We start from the raw sequence: 24885 nt of genomic DNA, 5'->3' as shown, positions 1-24885 counted from the left end.
TGTCCCAACTAAGGAGGATAAGCTTTTAATTTCGAAGCTCCTGGGCCACGGTGAAGATGGGTTTTCATTCTTGGCTAGGAAAGCCGGAAGAAAAGAGCAAACCGCGGAGCCTCCTTGGAAACCTACCTCACCTTCTAGAGCCTGCAGCTCGCTGACTCTCTTCGCTGAAGCTAACGCACAGAGAAAAAGTGTCTTCATCGAGAGGTCTCTGAACGAAGCTGTATGGGGAGGTTCGAATCTTGAGGACCTCAGGAAGAGCAGTACGACATCTAGATTCCAGCTAGGGACTAAGCAAGAGGTTCTTTTAACCGTCTCAAACGATTTGATTAAGTCATGGAGGTCCTTATCTTCGGACATGTTTAATCCTCTGTGACGAAAAAACTGAAGAAAGCATGCTCCTGTAGCCCTAGATGGTAGAGACTGCTAAACCGCATTTTTCTCTCAGGAAGAGAAGGAAATCTGCTATCTGAGTCACAGAGGTACTGGAGGAGGAAACTTTATGAGTCCTGCACCAACGTCGAAAAACATCCCACTTCGACTGGTAGACTCTGGAGGTGGAAGGTCTATGTGCCTTGGCAATAGCCCTTGCAGACTTTGCCGAAAAACCCTTAGCTCTGACGAGACTCTTGATAGTCTGAATCCAGTCAGACTGAGAGCGGGGAGGTTCTTGTGAAACCACTGTCGAAGTGGGAGGGGCTGTTTTGAGCAGATCGACTCTTAGTGGTAGGGATCTGGAACATCCACCAGCCATTTCCAGTACCTCTGTGAACCAGTCATGGGCGGGCCAGAACGGGGCTATCAAGGTCATCCTTGCTCCTTCTGAAGCTGCCGAACTTCCTTAGCGTTTCCCCTAGAATCTTGAAAGGCGGGAACGCGTAAAGATCCAGGTTTTTCCAATCCATCAGGAATGCATCTATTGCCACTGCTCTTGGGTCCGCAATAGGGGAGCAGTATAGATCTATCCTCGCATTCCTCGGAGGTCGCACAAAGAGGTCGAGATGGGGCCTCCCCGCCCCACGTCCTCCACAGCTACCTGGGCATACGTCCAAGTGCAGAGTCCACTCAGAGGGAAGGACTTGATTCCTTCTGCTTAGAGATCCGCTCTGACATTTCTTTCTTTTCCCTGTTACAGAACCTGGTTGAGAAGACTTATCTTCCTTCCTCCCGACCACAGGAGGAGCGATCTCGCTGTCTCGTACAGGGAGAAAGAGTGAGTCCCCCCCTGTTTGAACTGTAAGCCAGGGCTGTGGTGTTGTCCGAGTTGATCTGAACTGACTTTCCCTTTACGAGGGGTTCGAAGGCTTTGAGAGCGAACCAAATCGCTGTTAGCTCTTTCTGTTGATGTGCAGGACACCTGATCCCCCATCCAGGTGCCTGACACTTCTTTCAACCCGAGAGTAGCTCCCCAACCTATGTCCGATGCGTCTGCATATAACACTAGGCTGGGGTTCCGAACATGCAAGGAAAGGCCTTCCTTGAACAGGAGAGGATCTAGCCACCAACGGAGATCCTCCTTTACCACTTGCGAAATCTAGAACGCAAAGTCTAGACCTTGAGATCTTCGGTTCCAGTTCCTCGTCAGGAAGAACTGTAGGGGTCTGAGATGCAACCTCCCTAGAGAAACGAATTGCTCCAGCGAGGAGAGTGTCCCCAACAGACTCATCCACTCCCCGCTGTGCATACATCTTTCTCTAGAAAGGTTGCGACCTTCTCCAAACACCGGGTATCCTCTCTGGGGAAGGGATACGCCCGAAAAACCTGAGAAGCCATCAGAATCCCCAGATAGATACGATCTTGACTGGGGATTAGCTGTGACTTCTCGAAATTCACTAGCAAACCCAGAGAAGCTGCTAGATTCAACGTTAAGCGTAGGTCCTCCAGACATTTCTCCTTGGACTTGGCCCTGATTAGCCAATCGTCCAAGTAGAGGGAAATCCTCACTCCCTCGAGATGAAGCCACTGAGCAACATTCTTCATCAGCCCAATGAAGGCGAAGCATAGGGCCCTGAACTGAAAAACGTTCCCTCCCCACAGAATCTTAGAAATTTGCGTGACGAAGGATGGACCGGCACGTGGAAGTAAGCGTCCTGAGTCCAGTGACACCATCCAGTCCCCGGGACGAAGAGCTGCTAAGACTGATGAAGTCGTCTCCATAGCGAACTTCCTCTTCTTCACAAAGACGTTCAGGGCGCTTACGTCCAGAATCGGCCTCCATCCTCCTGAGTTCTTGGGAACAAGGAACAGACGGTTGTAGAAACCCGCGGAAAGAGGGTCCTCTACCATCTCTATTGCCTCTTTCTACCAACATCAGTCTACTGCTAGAGAGAGGGCTTGATTCATGAGTGGGTCTTTGTATTTGGCCACCAGCTCCCTTGGTGTGGTGGTCAAAGGTAGTCTCGAGATAAAGGGAATGAGGTATCCCCTCTTGATGAGAGCGAGGGACCAGTTTGTCCGCCCCCTTCTGTGCCCAGACGTCTGCAAAATTCAGAAGTCTGGGCACCGACAGTTGTCTGGAGGACACGAGAGCTATTTCTTGGCCCTAATAGACCGAGAGAGGTCCTTCCTCTTCTAGGTGGTCTCGAACCTCTGGAGGAGGAAATGCGGAACGAAGGGCCTCCTCGAAAGGGCTCTTGCCTACTCTGATGTCCTTCTTCGTTTTCTGCTGGAACGAAGGTTTTCGGGATCCTAGCTGAACGAGCCGCATATCCTGCGTCGCTTTTGCTGACAAACGAGCTGGTAAATGTCATTGATTATTTTCTTCGGGAAGAGTTGCGGAGAAAGTTGAGAGTAGTTACAACAAGGAAGCTCTCTGTGCATGGGAAACAGCCTTGGTAAGAAAGGAGCAGAAAAACCACCCTTTTCTTTACTACTCCTGCGCCAAAAAGGGAAGCTATCTCCCCGGATCCGTCTCTCACTGCCTTGTCCATACAAGACAGCACTGCATGAAGGTCTTCAGGTGGAAGAGAGTCTTGATCTTGAGTCCTCTTAGCCATGACTCCAAGGGTCCAGTCAAGAAAATTAAAAACTTCTAAGACCCGGAAACAACATTCCTTCATTAGGTGATCTAACTCGCTCATACCCCACGTCGTCTTCGCAGAATTAAGCGCCGAGCGACGTGCGGAATCAACCAACGAAGAGAAAGTCCGAGTCTGCCGAAAGAGGGAACGAGTCCAGACCCAAGGGCTCTCCTGACTCGTACCAGAACCCCATCTTTCCCGTAAGTTTGGACGGGGGAAAGGGGGAAAAGAAAATATGGTCTTCCCTTTCTCCTCCTTCGAGACCAACCAATCGTCGAAGTTCTTGAGAGCCTTCTTCATCGACACTGTCGGTTTCATCTTAACGACTGAAGACTTCTTAGCCGTATTGGTCGTCGAAAATAAGGACGGAGGTGACGGAGGAGCAACGGCCGAAAGAGACTCCCCAAAATCTTGCAAGAGGTCGGTCAGTCTCTTGTACGACGAAACTGAAGCATCCTTGGGCAAATCTTGCCTCAGAATCCCCAAGATACTCTTCAGACGAATGACGCTTAGAAGATCTACTGCAGGAGGAGAGCTTTTCCTTGGAGAGCGCCTGCTCGGAGAGCGCCTACTAGGCGAGCGCCTACTGGGAGAATGTCCACTGGGAGAGCGCCTACATGGAGAGCGCCCACTGGGAGAGCGCTTACAAGGAGAGCGCCTACTGAGAAAGCGCCTACTGAGAGAGCGCCTACTAGGAGAGCGCCTACTCAGAGATCGCCTACTTGGAGAGCGCCTACTAGGAGAGCGCTACTAGCGAAAGCTCGCCTGTCGGAATCAAAGTCTATGTCCACAGATGAGCGCCTGGACAAGGGGAGAGCGCCTATCAGGCTCTCTGCGCCTGCTAGGCTCTTGGCGCCTGCCATCCTCAATACGCCTGTCAGACTCAAAACCCCTACCAGGCTCTTGACGCCTGCCACGGGGAGAAAAAACTTCCACGGAAGAGTCCCTGTCCGAAGCACGGCGCTTACAAGGCTCTGTGCGCCTATCCAAACGGGAGTGATCAAACGGAGAGGATGGCCTCCACTGGCGGCGCCTACTAGGCTCTTGGCGTCTACTAGCTCCGAGCGCCCGACAAAAAGGAGAGCGGCTACCAGGCGAAGAACTCTTCCTTCGCTCCCGACGTGTACGAGGCTCTTGACGCCTGTCAAGCTCTTGACGCTTAACCAAAGAGGAGCGGAAATCCTGAGGAGAGCGCCTGTCAGGCTCCTTGCGCCTGACATGCTCAATACTCCTTGCTGGGGAGAGAGAGGAGCCTACTCGGAGAGCGCCCCTCCCCGAAACTTCAACCCTGCACTTCTGACGTCCTACTACGAGGCTCAAGAACTTCTCTGGCAGGAGGAGAGCGAGCAGAAGAGATGTTCTTTGACTTCTTCACCGGAAGCGAGACGTCCTTCCGACGATGAGAAGACCCAGCAATAGAATCTGCTAAAGTCGCAATCTGCGCCTGCAGACCCGCCAAGATGCGCGCAGGAGACCTCTTGAATTCCTCTACAGAGACGTAGTCCGAGACCAAACAGGAGTAAGCGTAAACAGCAGAATTCTTGGCTCTCTTGCGTTCCACTTCCGGTTCTTCCGCGAAGGATTCGGGGTGGGGATGGAAGGAAGGGCGCAAGGTGCTTTCCAGGGCCTCTTGAGAGGGCAAGACGACTCCGAGACGCTCCATCTACGCTTAGGAGAAGGCGACGAAGAAGACGAGAAACACTGGCGCAATAACTCCTTCTTGGCTCGATCCAAGGCAGCCTGGGAACGAGCAACAGGATCTGCCGAGGGGACGCCGGACCGGCGGTGGGGGGGTCCCTAAACCTTCCTGCGGCTTTCGACTTTCCTCCTCCCTCCACTGGGTCTGGGAGTCTGGAAGAGGTCTAGGCCTGGAAGCGTTAGTGAGCCGGTCAGACGCACCCTCCACTGCACTGATCACTTGCACTGTCACTCTTACACCTTGTCGCAGAGCGAGCGAAGCTCTCCTTACTCCTGATCGAGGCTTCTCCCGGAAGCAACTTCCGAAAACGAATCTTCAGGTTCAAAGCTGGGCGCAGGGCTGAAACAAGAGAAGGAACTACTGCTACAGGGTTCTCAACGTCCATTTCACTGACTCTAGATCTACTTGAGCTTCTTGAAGAAGCCTTGCGCGCCCTAGCCTTCTCTAACTTCCTTAAATAAGAAGATAGAGCCTTCCATCCATCTTCATCCAAACTCTCGCACTCTTTACAAGGGTTAACGAAAGAGCATTCATTCCCTCTACATACCATACATATGGAGTGATGGGATCCAAAGCAGCCTTCGGAGCCTCACTTTACAGTCACTCACTGAACAAACTCTAAATAAAGCAGGTTTCTTAACCTCAGAATCATCCATGATTATTAATCCAAAGAAAAATCCAAAAGAAAATCCAAATAACTAATCCAAAAGCGTATGCCAAGCCAACAGACAAAGGGTACTTCACCAAAATCCAATTCGTCGGCAACGAGAAAGAATCTAACCATCGGAAGGACTGAACAACAGGTGTTGTCCAGCCGGCGACAGAAAAAAATCTGACAAGAAAGGGGACTGGTTCTTACACCCGCCACCCAGCGGCAGGTAAGGTAGATCACCTGACCTACCTGTAGCGTGTGCCGCGAGTTTTGAATTTTCTGTCGTGATGTCAGAGACATAAGCTAAGTATATCTGGCAGGGAAGTTCATGTACAAAATCCACATTTTATATGAGCTTGATTTGTTTTGAGGGGCATGCTAACAGCCACATTAAAAAAAAATTTAAACATTTTTTTGGAAATTTAACATCCATAAACACATCTTTAGTTGTTAAAGCTAAAAAATGTTTCAGAGTTGTTTATAGTCAATTTTGTTCTGCTTTTCTTGAGCAATAAATTAAGTCAAAACTTCATATGATCCAATTCCTTTCATGTGATCTAGTTATTTTGCTACTACAGTCACTCTACCTAGGATGATTAAGGAAAAATTACAACTGCCAACTAAAAGTGATAAGATTTTACCAAGTTTTGCAATAACTGTCACTTATGAGAATTACTTTGGTAACAACCTCCACCCAGGGGTATAATGTATCTGGGTATACATTCACTACACGAAGAAATACATTCACTTAATAATTTGCATTCTAACTGTCACAGTCTGAACATGTTACACAATTAACAATAATTTCTTTTCTTCATATGTTTTATCAGAGTTAAGTCTAAAGATGGCAACATGATATTTAATGAAACTTTGAGGGTTTGCAGCCTATTAAAGCCATTTGTTAGTTAGGAAAAATATTTTGGCTGCAACTATTTTGTGCCTACATTTTATGAACAGTTTTTTCTAATGCAAATGGGCCTTCTGCCATCAGCCACACCTTAATTTCAATTTGACTAAAAAAATAATACTGTGCACATGAGCACTGATCTGTTGCAAAAGATCACACAGTATTACCTACCCTACCCAGTTGTTTGCAAATCTGCAGAGCCTATTTCCAGCTTACTTCTTTTAAAATTGATAAATCTGGATAGCAGTACGTACTTGGAAAACTCGAAATTTTCTCTGCTCTACATATCCCAGCTTTATCAAAACCAACACTAACGAGTTACAATGTAGATTCACCTTGGGGTCAGGTTTGTTCCGAAATGAAAGGTGAAAATTAAATTGGATAACTTAAATTGGATAACTAAGTGGGAAGAAACAGGAAAGATTGAACTGAAGTTAAAAGCTATAAAAAAATATGGCTAATAGCCAAGATGATGCAGATAGAATTTTTAGTTATTTCTTTCCTACTATCCAATAATGAACAATGTACACCCCAGCCCAACAATTACAACTGATATAGTACTCTTCCATATTACTAGGTAATATTCTTTAAGACAGGTATAATAAAGCAAAATATAAACCATAACCCAACCTAAGTATCAGAAAATTTTGTGTTGCTGACCAAATTGACGTCACACATTTGGAATCTACGCCTGAAATATGTATCCAGAACAAATCTGGACTGAAGAATTCCAGACATCACACAGCCCTCTAACAAAATTACTTCTTCCATTACAACATAATTTTCTTATGTTCCTATGTCTAAATAGAAAACAATATAAGTACCGTAGTATACGTACTCGTGTAACACGCGATCTCGCCATATCATGCGACCCCCAAATTTTTACCCTTGAAAAATTATTTCATCACATATCTTACATTTCATGCGACGTTAAAATTTATGAGACCAAATAACAATAGGCTAACCTCTTTTCCTCCATTTCTTAAAATATCCCATCTTCTAGTTAAGTTCAAAAATGTAAAAGAAATGCCAAAAGTATTGTTAGTAATGTTATACTTGTCACGTAAACGCATACAGCCATCGTACGATAATAAAAAAATTACTGTAGTATTTGTTACAAATGACGTTAAGGAGGATAGTACTGATATATTCTTACATTACTATATCCTTACTTGCTTTGTACCTTTAATTTTGTAGTCTTTGTTAAAACCTACGAAACCTTAAAAAATTGTATGCGCATCAGCATTATCAAAATAAAAAATATATATCAATCCAAATACTGCAACATCTTACAATAATCACGTACCCATCCATAATCTTAAATATGTAACATAAACTGATCTTACCTTGTTCTTACATTCTTGACAAAACCGATGTTTACGAAGGTAGTTATCAAGGGTACTCAATAAGGTGATCTGAACTGATAAGAGTGACTGTTTCTCTACAGGATGAGTCCATGACTTCCCAAACATCTCTCCAAGAGCGGCCCCCAGGGCGACATCTAATGCCTTCCATAGAATGGAGTACACATCTCCCAGATTTCTTAAGCTTTGGAATATTATCTAGCACCACACTTAAAGCTAGCCTGGAAAATATAAAATCAATGTACACAAGTAAATTAGAACTTATTTAAATTTAAATTATGAATCTTCCTAATTAAGAAAAGATATTAATAATATTTACATTAAAGGAGGAAACCCTAATATGTAACAATTTTCATAATAATTATTGTACAATGAAATCAATTTAAAAAAGGGAATAAATTAAACATAAGAAAAGTACCTTTACTTTTAAATTACAAACATTTACTGTTCATTATTTGGCCATTATTAAAAGTATTTCTATAATTTTTCTACCCCCAATTCATCAGAATCGCCTCAAATGTTTTTATGCAGCTTTTCCCTCTGTGGAGTTAAGGCATGCGAGTGCTCTCCAGTTTCTTCTTTCCTGTATTCTGGCTGCCTGAAGTATCAGACCTAGGTCTTCAACTACTCCTCTCTTCCATGATTCCTGGGCCTCTAATATCTATTGCATTTCTGACCAAATATCCCTCATCCTCCCTATCCCAAAATTCTGCATTTTCTGACCAAATGTCCCTCATCCTCCTATCCCTATCCCTATCTTTGCATTCTGACCCAAATGTCCCATCCTCCCTATCCCTATCTTATCTTTGAAATCTCAGTCTAAGCCCTCAGAAAAACACATCCCTCCTCCAATTTTGAAAAAATAATATGATTTCCCCACTGTACTGTTTGGTATGAAACTTATCTATTACCTTTTACAATATTTGTGTTTTTCTTTTAGTGCGCATGTTACTGCTACATATTGGTTTTTTGTACATACCAACCGTAAGTCTTTGCTCTGTCTATTTAACAGAATATTTATAAACAGCTGTCTAACTTGCTCTCTCCATTTCAAACATATTGCAGTTACTCTCTTCTCAATGCTCTCTCTACTATAGTACAGTGTGTTCCTAAAGTTACAAAAATGTGCTAATTCTACTTAAACTTGCCAAATTTACCATCACAATAGGGTTATAAACAACCTTCCCTTCCCTACTTGCTGCTATAGTACTGATGCATAAAATCTTTAAAACCTTTGAAGACTGAAACCTTATGGTTAACATTAGTCATAAACTGCCTGATCCTTAGGTAACTCAGACTTTTAAGCACTATCAAGTACAACCCATTCTTGAAATTATATTATACTCAAAATTCTAAAAAAAAAAAAAATTCCTAATAATGAGGTAGGATAAAATTAAAATATACATTCAAATGTACGATAAAATTAAAATATACATTCAAATGTCATCTTGTATTTATAAACAACAGAACTGTAATTATAATTCCAGTACGTAATAGCATAACATCTGAGCATCAAAATGTTTTACTTTATTCAATAAAATAAACATTGCAATTTATCCTACTTTGATATGATTTTCTTTCGATTATACCTTCATGGTACAAGGTATTTTTGACAATTGTTAAATCATAATTGTACAAAATGAATAAATTATTGGCAAGTGCTGGAATCATGTCTTCCATGTACACTCCACACGAAGTGTTGCTCTGAAAATGTGATTCCTAATGTTCAAATGATCCCATCAACCATATTTTTCACATAGGCTTACAAGAATGGGGTGTACTTCAAATTCATGCTCTAAACTCTTAAGATGCTACAGTAATGCCATATTAAAGGTGGTAAATTGACTTGAAGACGCCTTAGGTTATATCTCATCACTTCAAGAAATGTTAGGCAATGAAGGAACTGAGAGAAAAGGATGACTCTAGGTCACTCATGTGACCTTGAGGGATGGGAGGAGGAGGTGAATATGACTGTATGCAGGAAAAAAAAAAGTGGAAAGGATTAAAAAAATGAAGTTTTTATTGTAAAACTAATATTGTAATACCTACCTGAACACCTGAATAAGCCCTGTCACTTACCAGCCCGAACCATCATTTATTAAAAAATTTACCAAATCTTTGGTTAAAATAAACGATCAGTGTTGCCAATCTCCTGGCAAACACCCTCGTTACCTAGTTACCAGCCCACCGCTGATAGCCCTGCCTCACGGCCGGTCACACCTGCCCTCTCACGTCAATCATAACTCAATAACACTGTATGAGAGGGGAGGAGGGTGGGAATCATTCAGGTGTTCAGGTAGGTATTACAATATTAGTTTTACAATAAAAACTTCATATTGCAATACACCCCCTGAACACCTGAATAAGCCCGATTAACAACATTAATTTGGAGGTGGGGAATCAAATCTACTCGGCCCTCCACTGTACCATTGTCAGTCAATATAATTGAGTATGCGGGTCAGTCTCAAGTTCATTTGTCACTCGTCCAAACTAATCTCCCATGTGTGGCCCTTCTAGGCCTCCCATATGTGGAGGGAAAAACTCCCTGCACCTCTACCCTAAGGTCAAAACTCATTGAGTGCGGGAGGGATACAAACCTGTTTCCTCTCAGCTGGCTATGTGCCTCACCTGAGTAGATGAAAAAACTGAAGACCTCCCATGTGGCTCTCGGCCTCTCATGTATGGAGGGAATCTGAAGACCATCCCATGTGGCTCTCGGCCTCTCATGTATGGAGGGAATCTGAAGACCTCCCATGTGGCTCTCGGCCTCTCATGTATGGAGGGAAACTGAAGACCTCCCATGTGGCCTTAGGCCTCTCATGTACGGAGGAGACAACCATGTCCATCGATGCGTCTGCGACGGTGTCGTCGATCGTAGTGATGTCCTCTCTTGTAGTGTTGTACCTGCCTGTCTGTACTCTGCCTGGTTGGGCACTTGGAAGAATACCCTCAGATAGACCCAGACATGTCTTTCCTATCTGTCCTAATACTTAAAATCCTCTCGTGATATATCATATCATGAATACCTTATACATATTCCTAATATTCGCTCCCTACTCTAATACTAACTCAGACAGCAAGATTGTTGGGTTTAAAAATAGAATTTAGGCCAAAGGCCGAGTATTGGGACCTATGAGGTCAGTCAGCGCTGAAGGGAAATTGAGCAAAGTTTGAAAAGTGTGACAGGAAGAAAAAACCTCTGTTGCACAATGAGTCCAGTGTTAGTGAGAGCGTGGAAAATAGGATGAGAGAATATGAAATCAGAAAAGTAAGAGAGAGAGAGAGAGAGAGAGAGAGAGAGAGAGAGAGAGAGAGAGAGAGAGAGAGAGAGAAATACAATCGTCTAAGATAAAGAGAGAATATAAATCAGGGAAGTAAGAGTAAGAGAGAGAGAGAGAAGAGAGAGAGAGAGAGAGAGAGAGAGAGAGAGAGAGAGAGAGAGAGAGAGAAATTACAATCGTCTAACATCTCCACCTCCGTAATTGCACCCTCTTCTAAGTTAAGGCCGGGTATTATCTTAACGATAATATACTCGTATAACTCGTACAGCTATGAACAACCGAACGAGAACTTCGTTAATGCGATCGACTCCTATAACAACATCACTTTATTGTATTGATCAGCGTATGACAGTAATCGAATCCGATAGCAACATCCGTTATTGTATTCATCTGCGTGCGATGGTAATTAATGTATTCATGTTATAAATGCAGCTGAAGATAATAAGGCAAAATTACGTGCATCAGCAACCTGGACAGAAGTCCCGAGCTTTTTGTATAAATTCAAACGCAGCCGTGGTAAAAGAAACTAATAGCATGAAAGAGCTCATTACTTTTTTTTTTTTTTTTTTTTTACACAGACAAAGGATTAATAAAGTATATAAAGTGTAAGGTTCTGTAATACCTATGAAAACGAGTGAAAAACGAACGAAAGGAATCCTAAATTTAACGCCATCTAACCCGATGGAAAAAACTAGCTTCCAATGAGACGTATCAGTCAAATTTTGGACTTAAATTACATCGTAAGACGAACAGTATGACTTCGTTCCTAGTAAGTTAATATCCAGATATTTATTAATATGCTAACTAGGACAAAAACATACCGAGACCAAGTGATATGGTTGAATCTGGAGCCAAGGAAAAAAAAAAAAAAAAACAAAAACAGACTAGCCGGCATCCTTGTCTGTCTAAGCCACACCTCCTTACAATAGTGCTGTTTGACGACAAGCTAGTGTAATTGTAATTTAATTGAAAAGTAATAAAATAAAATATTTAAAGGTAATTAAATTAACTTTATTAGGCCTAATATTAATTTCAGTTGTCATTGTAATTTGATAATACGACTGGTAATAATTTGTAACTGTAAATTGACATTAAGCGCAATGTAATTACTGACGGCAATAGTCGGTTAAACGTATGAAGACGTCATACATACGAATTCCTTATATCTGCCATCTGATTATATGCCCCAAGATAGATACCTCATTGACTATGTTAAATGTCAACATAGTTCAACACACGTCTCCTTCAAGACGTTTGTACAAACTTGGCATAAGTGAGAGTGTTGTTACGTTAGTCATTTTAGGCAATCAGGAGAGAATGAGATGGATACGGCGACGCAAACCCGTATTCGTCATCGCTGATTCCAGCGTGAATGACTGCCGAGTTAAGTGTTTATACTACGCTAATATGATGATACATATATACAATTATAATGCTTTAGTCGGGACAGAATCCGATCTTCATTCTGTTCGATTACATTCATATTAATTATCCTCCGATCGGATTCTCGTTCGTTTTCAATTACACCTGTACTGAATCATCAGAAGTCAGAATGCCTTGAGCCTACAGCGTTAGCCAATATAAAAAATAACTATCGATATGTTGTACTGCGAATACTTTAGGCTAGGCTACTGAATATGCATACGATATATCATCGTGAACACTAGGCTAACTGTAGTTAATTTTATTCGATTTCTCTCCATACTGAAAATCGTAAGTCAATATGCATTGAACGGAGAATTAGTTGATATTAACAATTATCGTATCGTATAAGTAGAGGAAAGTAACCTTAAAGACGAAGGAGCATATCTGAAAGACCAAACCATGGCCTAAAAAGCTTCTGATGCAAGGAACTCGAAGCAGGAAAAAGCCTAAAGATGCTCTACACTGTGCCTCTATAAACTACTACTTTTAATAGAAAACCGACTCCCGAAGAAGCCTGCAACTTCTCTTTCTAAACTAAACACTATGTAGCCTATTATCCCTACTCGTCTATATCTGACCTAAGTTTTTATCATCCTGAGAACTTACACATCGAGGGAAGGGGAATCTGCTGCCAACACTGCCTGCTCCGCGCCAGGGGGGACGGCGGATCCTGCCCTGTGGGCTTGCGGATCCCCATAACCCCCAGCACCGGTTAGGGCTGGTTCTGGAACAGGCAGGGGAGCTGGAAAAGAACGATTAGTAATTTCAGTATCCCTATTGCTCGATCTATCCTCACTTAATCTTGACATAAAATCGGTAACAGAGATGTCATACTCGATGTCAGCCTACTCTCAAGTCTCTTAAAGAGCACTGTCTCTAAGTCTTTATCTTGATCTACATTAGTCTCTTCCTGCCTACACTTACTTCTTAATACAAGACCTTTTCCTACGTTTGAGATACCCTAACATCTGGTCCAAAGACCACTCCTGACATTCCAAACATCTGGTCTTTTACATTATATTGCCAACAGGCCTACATTTACGCATAAGGAATGACTATCGTGTCATAGGGTACTCATCCTTTTCTTGCATTGTGGCAAAGACGATACGTTGTTTGAACTTCCCAGCTCGTCGTTTCTGTGATGTCGTGGCCGAGAATGCAGTAGCCGTTTGTCGTAGCTTGTGTTGTTTCTTCCTTTGCAGAATCAATGTCTGATGACAAGGTATTAAGAGCAATCCCAACAGTAATCCAAAGGGATGCGTAATTCGTCACCAAAATCAATCAAATCAAAGGTGCAAATGAGGCCCGGGCAAGACCAAAAAAGGAGTTCGCTGTGGATACATCTGTACTCCACCCCGCGAACGATAAGTGATTGACGTGAGAGGGCAGGTGTGACCGGCCCGTGAGGCAGGGCTATCAGCGGGTGAGCTGGTAACTAAGGTAACGAGGGTGTTTGCCAGGAGATTGGCAACACTGATTTTCGTTTTTATTTTATTTTACTAAAGATTTGGTGGTAAATTTTTAATACATGAAATGGTTCGGTGGGCCTGGTAAGTGACCAGTTGCTTATTCAGGTGTTCAGGGTCGGTGTATTGCAATCAACCACCTCTTCTCTAGAGGTGCATGTTGGGCTGTGCCATGCTTTTGCTCCATTATAATCTAATGCAACTGTATAAAAAAACCTCAGAAAAGAATGCTTATCAGTCCAGACAATAAAATGCCATGCTCAAAAAACAAAAATATTAACCAAGGTGGCTTTTCACACCTCTATTCTTTGCCTCATAATCAATTTTATAAGCACGTTGAAAATATGAACTTATTGTTCACAGAAGGAAGATAAGGGTGGGGAGACTTGAAAAGGATGTAACAGGCATAGTTGAGGGCAGCTAGATGGATAAGGAACAAAGGGAACAGTGAAAAAACAAAAAAAATGTCCAAAGCAATGCAGTTGGGCATGAATGTCATTACATAGAATCTTTTAGTAGTATAGTTTGCAACATGGCATTCATCCCATAAATGACAATTTACCATGGATTAAATTCTTAAATTTTCTATTCCTCAATATGAGTTTAAAAACAAAAAAAACATACACACTAATGATATACTTTTAAAAAGAGTTAACTGTAAAGCATTTTCATCAAATTGAAATAATTGTTTACAGTGAAACTTGCAAAAATGATTACATACCCATGATCACTAAATAGCGCTCCTAATGACCATTGCTTGCAAAGCATATTTGCGAAGTACCGTGAGAACTCCACTATTTGTAATAACCAATGGCTCTAATGCTGGGTGACCAGAATCTTTCAGTTGATTAAAAAGCCTTTCCAACACTGAACAGTACAAAGTATGATTTGGGGAAAATTTCTTCCTAAAACAAATAGGTTAGGTGTAAAATAGTCTTTTCACAGAGAAAGAATATCCTCCGACATTTAGTGGCACAAAATCTTTAGTATAGTAAATCAAACAACAGCTTGAAGGAGTACAATATAAAGAATAATAAGTCATTCTATAATTATTCACAAAGCTTTTAAAAGTAAATTTACTCAAAACTGAAAACTCAGCAGATGGTAAATGCAGTGGTTATAACCTGCACAGTCATTTAATACAGAAAGTTGTTTCATAATTCAAATTTCTAATTAAGGTACAAAAAATTAAATTTACACTGGTTTACAACTAACTGCCCTCTGAACAAAACTAGCGTTATGAAACATAAAGCTTGGCACAAGTAGTGACTATCAATGACCAGCATTAAAGCTTACCTTCTACGGACAACCAACACATGCCAACAGTCTGAGCCAATCGCATAAACAGGGTCTTGGAAGGCACCATCAAAGCTGCTTCCACTTCATCCTTACTTAACTTATTATATTGTCTTGAAAAAGATTCCATCACACAACGACGTTTTGTGGTCCCTCCAGTTATCATCATCCATCGCAACTCTCTCCAAGTTGCATCGTCATCTGTAAAATACCGAACCTCTCAGGATATGGCCCTCCCATAATTTTACATAGTACCACCTCAAACAAAAATTGCACTACAGACACTAAAAAAAAAAAAAATTCAGTTGATATAATTCTAAGCTATTTTTTTGATGTCAATATTAATCATAGTATTGTACCTAAAAGACCTGAAAATTTCCATATATTTAAATTTTTACTCATACATTAAAAATCTACTTTTCTTACCAATCCTCATTAATACCACATGAAGTTCAAAACAGGCCATGCCCAAGGACAAGAAAAACATTATGAGCCTTAATAAAAAACTTAATTTTACATGTTCGATTTTATAATTTCAATGCAACTATAACAGACATATAGTAAGATTAGCTAATAAGTATCAAATTATAACACACTTGTATGATCATCATATTATTGAAATACATGTCACTGTCCACAACAGCCTATTATTTATTGTCAGTCAGGAGATCACTCTCATACGTATGCACCACATCTCCCACCATTTTCTGCTCAATAAAAACTGCAGAAATCAATCAAACAGACCTCAGCAGGACAAACACAATATTGGATATATAGTTTTCTATGTGAAAAACAAAATTTGGTTAAATTCCTGATGTGCTTCCTTGAATACTAAACCATTATTTCACTATATATAATCTGCTGAGGTGATGAAACTCTCTTTGGCAGTTTTCTACTGACAGGTGTCAGACCCTGTAGGTTCTCTTGTAACTGGGTTCCTAAATATTTGACCTATGGTAACACGCTTGGCACTACTAGATATGACAAGCATTAAGCCCTTCAGATGAACATAATGATGGAAAATTAGCATTTTACAAGGCTAGAGGACAATTCAAATCATTAATATGGAACCTCCTGGGTCTGTGTCATGAAATCAAGAGTAATAGCACATAAAATAAAGATATAGATAAATACTGATATTCCAAGTATCAATTTAAAATCTGGAACAAAGATTACATTTTATTTTCATAAAACTAAACTGAGAGAAAGCAAAATATTAGTGGGAGGTACTCAAATTCCCATTTTAATTATGCCCCTGCAGAGCTCTGAATCACTGTATTTGTCATAATGGTGACACTATATCATATCAGTTTTCAACACATCACAACCTAAACTACGTTAAAGTCTAGGACCGTGACATAACCTTTAGAGCTACCAAACCTCCATCCATTTACTATTTAGCTAAGTCTTTGAAAATCTCATCTATAATGAATAATGCTATTTCTAACTTTTTTTTCCCCAGCAGTTTCACTCACACAGGCATTCTAGTTCTGAAGTAGCTTACTAGTCAAATAGACTTCTGGCTATAATCATGATATTAGTGATTTTCTCCTGGAACATATAGCTAATGCAACCTTCTCATTGGTGAATACCCAAAGGAGTGCCTACCAATAAAAAAGTGGAGTACAATAAGTAATTACTCCCTAACATGATCTGATCACACCCTTATACAATGGGTTCTCCAGTTTCATATCCCCCCATTATTCGCGGGTAATTCACCTATTCGCTGTATTTTTCTATGAGAAATATCCACAAATTCCTGGGGCTTTTTTTTATAAATTTCTTCATAAAAAATGCCACTTTTTTGTGATAAAACTATTAAAAAACCTGTATGAAATTTTTAGTGCGGGTTTATCCTGAGGTTTTAACTAAAAAAAAAAATAGGCCATTTTAAGCAGTTTTATAGGGTTACAACTATTCGCAGGGGAAGGGGGGGGGTCTAGTATGCCATCCCCACAAATACGGGGGGACCACTGTACCCTATAAAGGACAAACTAGGAACAAAATTATTGTGCTTATTTCTGACCAGTATACTATATCCAAGAAATTTTATATAGGAAGTTCATTCCTCTGATATAGCCTAAAGTCTGCACAAAGATCATCATCCTTAAGCCTGAAAGGACATTAACCTTTGGTTCAGTTATGATGCACTGCCAGTAAGCATCAATTTAATTTGTCAGTTATGATCCACAGAGAAGTCACTTTAGAAAACATTTAAGCTGCAGTTTTACCGTTTTTTTGTTTTTTATTTTATTTTATAATATGAACATAGCACTACACAGTAAAGTCTTTGTTTTAATGACACCAGAATGAGTACTTTTGTTAATTTATTAATGGACGGGAAAGCAGCACAGATTCATTAATTTACCTCTTCTTATTCCACAAAAATAACCCAGTCAGAGGGTGTCATTATATCATACCCCATTTCATCAACTCATTCCATTACTTTTTATGAGCATTGAAGTTTCTTATAAAAACTACTGAACAAAATGCTGTACTCTACTAAGATATGCTCAAGCCATAATTTTTACAGTAAACTTATACAGTCACAAATAAATGGCTAAACTTAACTCTGAAGCAAAAGTTTTACTTCATCCATGTGTGTCCCATGACTGCCTTCTATCAACATGTCATAATAACAAGGAGATGGGTTTGGAAGTAAGCAACTGCTTCTTAGTATACTGTCCATTATTACATGGATTTTTTGGCACCTTATTGTTTGTAAAACATATTATTCTGGATACATGACACACTTTAACATTTCTCTTATGTCGGTGAAAAACATAATAGATCCACCCTTATGGAACTTTAGACAACCTACCTTGGACTAGAGGAACTGTCCCCCAATACACAACAATCTACATCATATCACCTAAGCAAGCAAAGACTATCCTATGCCAGATTATGCTGAACATTTTCTTTAGTTTTTAAATCAAGGCTAAATAATTTAAAACCACCTCTAATATGCTTTGAAAATCAACTGTGATTATTAACCACTGAAAACTCTAGTGCTGGAAAAATGAACATATACAACTAAGATAGCTTAACTGCATTAATTTTGCTAATCCACAGCCTTGCCTGGGCAGGCTAACTATTATTTGAGCAATTTTTGGCAATAAAGAATTCCACTTTCCATAAGTGTAATTATTTTGTTATGCTGCCAGAATACAAAATGATTTGAAGTTTGCCACAAAGATCAAAGCCTTACTAGGCACTAAGCAGGCTAACCAGCCCTTAATATTGGGCCAAGCCTGTAACCACTGAAATATACTTATGGCAAATTACTCTTAAGGAATGCTAAAACCACTAACACCAAACCTTGGACCGGGATAAGTTAGGCCTACCTAAGTTCTTAACCTAGTTATAAACTAATGGATAAAATAGAAACTTTTCATAAGCTAACTCAATTTCTCAATGTATAACTAAACTAAAAAAAAAAAACCTAAAGCAAGTTAGTCACAATCACTACGACAGACAATCCTAACATTTTATCACAATTTTATGAATTTGCCGTCATTAATCTCATTGATCAAGGCACCTATGTAATACATAAACTCAGTAGTATAAGTTAACGCATGTCATAACTCACAACATGCAAAATATGCATTCCCTAAATAGGTTACTTAGGGCCATTCTACAGAAGTGTTCTGTACGCCGAAACGTTTATTAATGAAATTGTTTTACTGAATAATACAGAAAAGGGTGTGTATGATGCAATGCAGGCAAGATAACTAGAGAGAAATTTATTGAAATGTGAAAGAAAGTTACTGCCTTTTGTTTTTATGTTACTCTCAGAGGACTTTGCCATACCGAACATGTTGGACCACGGACATGTAAAAACAAATAAAAGACGATAAACTTCTCAAATTATTATGTAGCTCAACTGTACTGCGCATGATACCCCTTTCCCTTTTCTATGGTTGAAATAATTTCATTACTTAACACTATCTCCTAACAGAGCTCTTCCCTAGAATTACTATACATACTAGGAATTAAGACAAAATGGAAACAAATTTAACTTTCAATATCAGCCTCCACATAGAAAAACACAAATGCTTCACAAACACATTGCCTAATGAATTGCTGTTTAATCTCAAGGTACAACTGAAAATACAATATTTCAGTGCTATGTCACCACTTCCGCATGCCTAATGATACTTAAGATTATAAGATACACCCTAAAGCAATGTATATAGGAGCTTTTGAAGAATAGCGGGTCCCATAACAACCCTTTTGAAGAATAGCGGTCCCCATACAAAACCCGTTTTGAAGAATAGGGGTCCGTTTGGGCCTTTTGAAGAATAGGGGTCCCAGTTGGACCTATGAATATAACATTTGAAAATGAATAAACTATTATGAAAGTACTTTATTTTGTAAGTATAAATATTTACAAAAAGAATGTCAATTAAAAAGCACACAATTTATTGTAAATAAAATTAAATCAGTTGAAATTAATTGCACACATTTTGAAATTTCAGAACAAAAAGAATCAAATATATAAAGTTTCCTTATAACGTTCACGGAACATAAATTCCTGTAAAATAGAATTCCCTTTTGCATCCATTCATCTTTTTTATTTTACCTTTCTACTTGTTCCAATAGGATTCTACGTGCTGCGTACCTGTCTTTTTATCAACAAAATTTAAGGAATGGTTCACAGTTTCATGTTGGTATCCTATGTTGCTGATTTTCTGATATGCTTTCCATTCGTCTGAGTGAACAGTCGATCCTTACCTAACTACTTTTTCAATTATTGGCAAAAGAGTACCAGCATCACGTCGCTCAACTATTTCCATATATCCTATGGCTGGTGGTGTTGATGTGTCTACAATTCCAAAAACCCAAATTGTTTGTGAATGGGGAGTTCTTCCTCTGATGTTTGAGTTTATGTGAGAAGCAAGACTTGTCCACTTGCACTGTAATACCTGGTCCCACCTAGTTTGAACTGGGTTAGTTTCAAAATGCTTAGTACATACTTCACGAAAGAAACTATATAAATCAACCATAGTTTTCAGTGAGATGTTTAATAACAGAGATGCACTCATTTCTTCTATTTCATCACACCAATAAAAAATGGCTTCAACCCATTTTTTAAGTATCAATTTAGAATTTAAAAAAAAAGAATGATTTTTTTCTGATTGATGTCTTATGTTTGTACTTTGCACAGTCCTTATTTTGGCACTTCCAAATATGTTTATCAAGATTTGAAGCACATTTCGTCCAGTTCATTACACAGTTGCAGCAGCCGCATCTCATTTCACGAGAAATAAGTTCTTTATTCTTCATCCATGTAAACACTGGAATTGTGTCTTCGATTACTAATGTTTTAATTTGACGTTCAAAAAAGCAGCGATCCATGTCTGCTTAGGGTTTGCTCAATACTGAAATACTTTATAATAGTGTGTGAAGAAAAAAAATACGCAGTTGGTTGCTTATCTTTTAGGTTTGTTCACCACTGACAACCATCATGTTGTTACTTGTTTTCATCGGCGGTTGTTCTCCACTAAATACCTTTTTAACAATACGGACCCCAGTTTTATCCTTTTGAAGAATAAAGGTCCCAGGTTTGTATGGGACCGCTATTCTTCTAAAGCTCCTGTATATTCAACTGGCTTTAGACTGCCATCTAGGCTACTGCAGACTTCCGAACTAATATATCGACTACCATGGCGTGTTTTCACATAGGCTAACCATTGAGATGGACTTATGACAATACTATTCTTGGAGGGCAGTTAGGCATTTCAATACAAGCATTCTGCGGCAAGGTAGGCTATGGCAATTGACATTTCCCTATGCTATTTTATATACTTGCTGTACAAGATTTTAAAGAATAATATTTATTCGGCCGACTGTAACTAAACAGTAATTTACCTTTGAAGACTACACGACAGTACCAACGGGTGCAATGTACCAACATATAAAGTTCAAAAGTAAATAAGTTTAGTTACACTGGAGCGAAAAAAATATTCCCTTGAACTCTTGTAATAATAATCATATCTTAGTATAACCAGACCACTGAGCTGATTAACAGCACTCCTAGGCTGGCCCGAAGGATTAAGATGATTTTTATGTGGCTAGCAGGAACCAATTAGTCATCTAGCAACGGGACTTACAGCTTATTAGGGTAAAAAAAACCGCATGTGGGAAAGGGGTGGACCATGTACGATCAATGTGTACAACCCCCAAAAAAGTACATTATAACGCGTCCTGACATCGGAGATGGGCATCAGACGCGACTTCTTGTTGGTGAGAAAATGAGCTAAAGACCTCTACTCCGGTGGTCGGAGGACGCGTTATAATGTACTTTTCTTGGGGTTGTATACATTGATCGTACATGGTCCCCCCCTGTTACCATGCGATTTTTTACCCTATATCGAGAAATGAATTTCTGTCACCAGAAATAAAATTCCTCTGTTCCGCATTGGCAGAATCAAGAATCAAACTCCGGACCACCGAATTGGTAGCCAAGTGTTTGAAAACAGTCATCCAACGCAGAACTTTTCCAAAACTCTTGTAAAGCAAGTAAAAATAACATAGGAAAACGTCAACTGCCATAGTCTAGCTCGCCGCGGAATAGGTAGTTATATAGACCTACCGATAGTTAAACCAATACCAACCAATTTAAGTTGGCAGCTGGGCTAGAGGCCTACTCAAAAGTGAGCACCACCTAACCTAGTCTAGAGAGCCATGGCTAACCTACATAAGGATTTACCAGATACCTATAACCAAAGATAGAATACGATAATCCACCCTAAATTGGGGGCAGGCTAAATCTGATAATAGGCCTACTGCTATTCTTCGCCTGCAAACGATCTTAGGTAGGTTAAAATGATAAGAATAACCTAGGCTATGCATACCTTAGAAATAGAGGCAAAGACCTTCTGTGATATTTTCATGTGGCAAAAATATTAGCTTAGGTTGTATTAGACGAGCCTACTTTGGGGGCAAGTTTAAGTTAGGCTCTGACGTGACCGGGGTGGCCAAGTAGCCAGTAGGCATAGGCCTAGGCTAACATCAGCCCTGATACGAGGGAATAAATAGAGAAATAAAGACCTCGTAATTTTATAGAGAAAATCATAACGCTAATGCATAAACGGCAGATGCATGATGAGCCAACGACACTATTACATATAATTACTTACGATCTTGTTGTCGTAAACTGACAGGGGCAGTTGGTCTCCTTCCCAATTGGAATCTCATCTTCCTCGTCATACACACCGACCAATTTGGCATTATTAGACCGTTTCCTTTACTAAACACCAAACCTAGATGAAAGCTTTAACCGTAACACACTCGCCCAAACGGAGCATTTCAGATGCGATATCTCATTTGTGACTGTAATTCTTCAACAGATTTTGTAGACCTTTTTAGTTACGTCACATTGGTATAGTTGATGGCAACTGTGTTCGGAAGGTCTGTATGCGACTTCGCTCAAAACAAGTGTCACAGATCAATGGAATTTGCATATCATTTCACAATTTTTCGTCTTATACATTCAATTTATACTTATTTAAAATTAAACACAAATACAAAAAGCCCACTCATACTGTTGAGTGTGTTTTGAAAATTTTCATTATTGTTATTTCTCTTTTATCAATCGGATGCATTTCTAGACCCGGTTCAGAGCATGCGCAGTAAAGATGTGGTCAGTTCCATATCGTCGACGAAAACTTATCAACGCACCGTATTTTATTTGTGTGAACAACAGATAATAAATGCTTGAGGTGCTGCTTGATATTTCACGATGCATAGTTCATAATTCAGGAAAAAAACATAAAATATCTGACTGGCATTGGACTTATCAACGCAAAGTTGAAAAGGGTCGTTCGTTACCAACCGTTTCTCAGTCAGGTGATTTGTATTAAACTGCCATTCTGCTAAATGCCAATATGGGTGAGCGTGCAATTCCAGTGGGACTAAATGTGAAGAATAGACACTTGCTGGATATGTCAAGAACTTAGGAGATTGTGGAAGTTGGAGAAGGTGTTTAGCTGCGTGCAAAATCAAAAGAGGTCAGTTACCTTACAACTTTCCAAGGTCAGGTAGGTAGATTTGAAACTATTACGTCATACCTGATGAACTCACAGTTTCTTGCTAAGTAAAACTTGTAGTCACTCAGTTTCTATCGAAAACAAAACGGTTTTTTTTTTAAAGCCCAAGATAGCATTTTGCGAATAACAGTGACTGACAGCGTCATTCAAGCCAGGATTGAGTAGGGATGAACGCTCCCTCATCATTTTTCTAAGCTTGACGGAACGTATATACAATTTTTTGGTCCTTTCATTTCACTTATTAATATTCTTACCATATCATTCTTACGTAAAACAAAAAAACAAACATATTCTTTAATTGTACTTGAATCATTTGATATAAAATCGGGTATTTCGACAGAAACCTAAGTATTGTATGCAAAGCAATTTGACTGGACTGAAGAAAAATTGCAAAACCATTGCGTTTAGTATACATATCAGTGGTGGTGCACAGTTGCAGTATCATCGGTTATCTTTAAAAAGATAGCTTTGTAGATTGGAATGGAATATGATATATTTTCTCTAAAGCTTTGTTAGTACACCAAGTATGAATGAAGTGTACTTCAGCGTCTCCCAATAAATAAGGTACCTAGAGAGGAATGAACGAGTAGAGGTTGAAAACGTTTAACAGATGGCGCATGGGTAATACGCCAGTCACCCTTAATTCCAAAATGTTTTGCTGTTACAGTTGATGGAATCTTTGTTAATATGATAATCTGGTTGGGCAATAAAGACTCAGTTTGGTGTTTACCTCTGTGCAAACCAAAAACATTGAAAGCCACGTATGAGAGGAAAATTATAGAAAACGGTTTATAATAAAACGAAGAGATACTAATCATCATTGTAGAAACGAGAGTTTAGGGGAACTGCACTAATTAAACGGAGCAGAGATAAAGAGCTGGGTATAGGCGGAACACAAATAGACATTATATCGATGGTCAGAATGATTCTGTGGATTGGAGTAGGGCCTCACTTCTCTACAACATGTTTAAAGGAATTGCCTGGAACTTTTGTCTTTGGTGGCACATTGTTAAAATGACAAGGGCGGGGTCATCTCGCCCCCAACCAACACGCCCCCCCAAAAAAAACAAAACAAAACTGAGTTTTTCTTGAACATGTGCAGATCGTTCTAAAAGTCCTTGCGCTGGCTTAATTCTTATTTAGTATAATATACTGCCTGAGACTTAGGCTTATTCCTCTCTCCTCTGCATATCATGCTATCGCTTTCATTAGCCATGAGATTTGTCTTAGTTTTTTTGTTTTTTTTTTTTTTATCCTTCCTCTCAAGCTATATGTTTTTTTTTAAATCCATTAGCTCTGTTCCTTTCTTATTGAGTTTCTTATTATATTTTTACAGTCCTCTATCAACATATACTATTTTCCCCTCTTTGCCCACTGCTTACTTAATTCTTGATTCTGCCTATCTTGAACATTTCATCTCATGCAATAAATTCTTTCCAGAAAATATGCTGAATTATCCCTGTATCTTTTATTGACCAACTGATTGCTTGATACGACCTTGTAGTTATATAATTTTGTTACGCTCGCAAGGTTTTCCCTCAGCTTATTCCAAAGATTTTGCAAACTTTCTTACTTATCCATTCAAATTAGTTAACTTTTACCATAAAAAACCATTTTTTTTCAAATATTTGGCACGAGATACCAAATAAATTTATCTCTCTCTCTCTCTCTACTCTCTCTCTCTCTCTCTCTCCTCTCCTTCTTCTTCTTCTTCTTCTTCGTTTTGT

At 39.7% G+C, this 24885-nt stretch overlaps 1 pseudogene; it reads right to left on the bottom strand.

Moving 5' to 3' along the window:
- The window catches only part of LOC135219809 (gametogenetin-binding protein 2-like), a 55837-nt pseudogene that overhangs the window by 28446 nt on the left and 2506 nt on the right, over positions 1 to 24885 (bottom strand).

Source organism: Macrobrachium nipponense, chromosome 20 (assembly GCF_015104395.2).
Source record: "Macrobrachium nipponense isolate FS-2020 chromosome 20, ASM1510439v2, whole genome shotgun sequence".
NCBI lineage: Eukaryota > Metazoa > Arthropoda > Malacostraca > Decapoda > Palaemonidae > Macrobrachium > Macrobrachium nipponense.
Note: the sequence above shows the minus strand (reverse complement) of the source record. Positions and strands in the feature narration are given on the sequence as shown.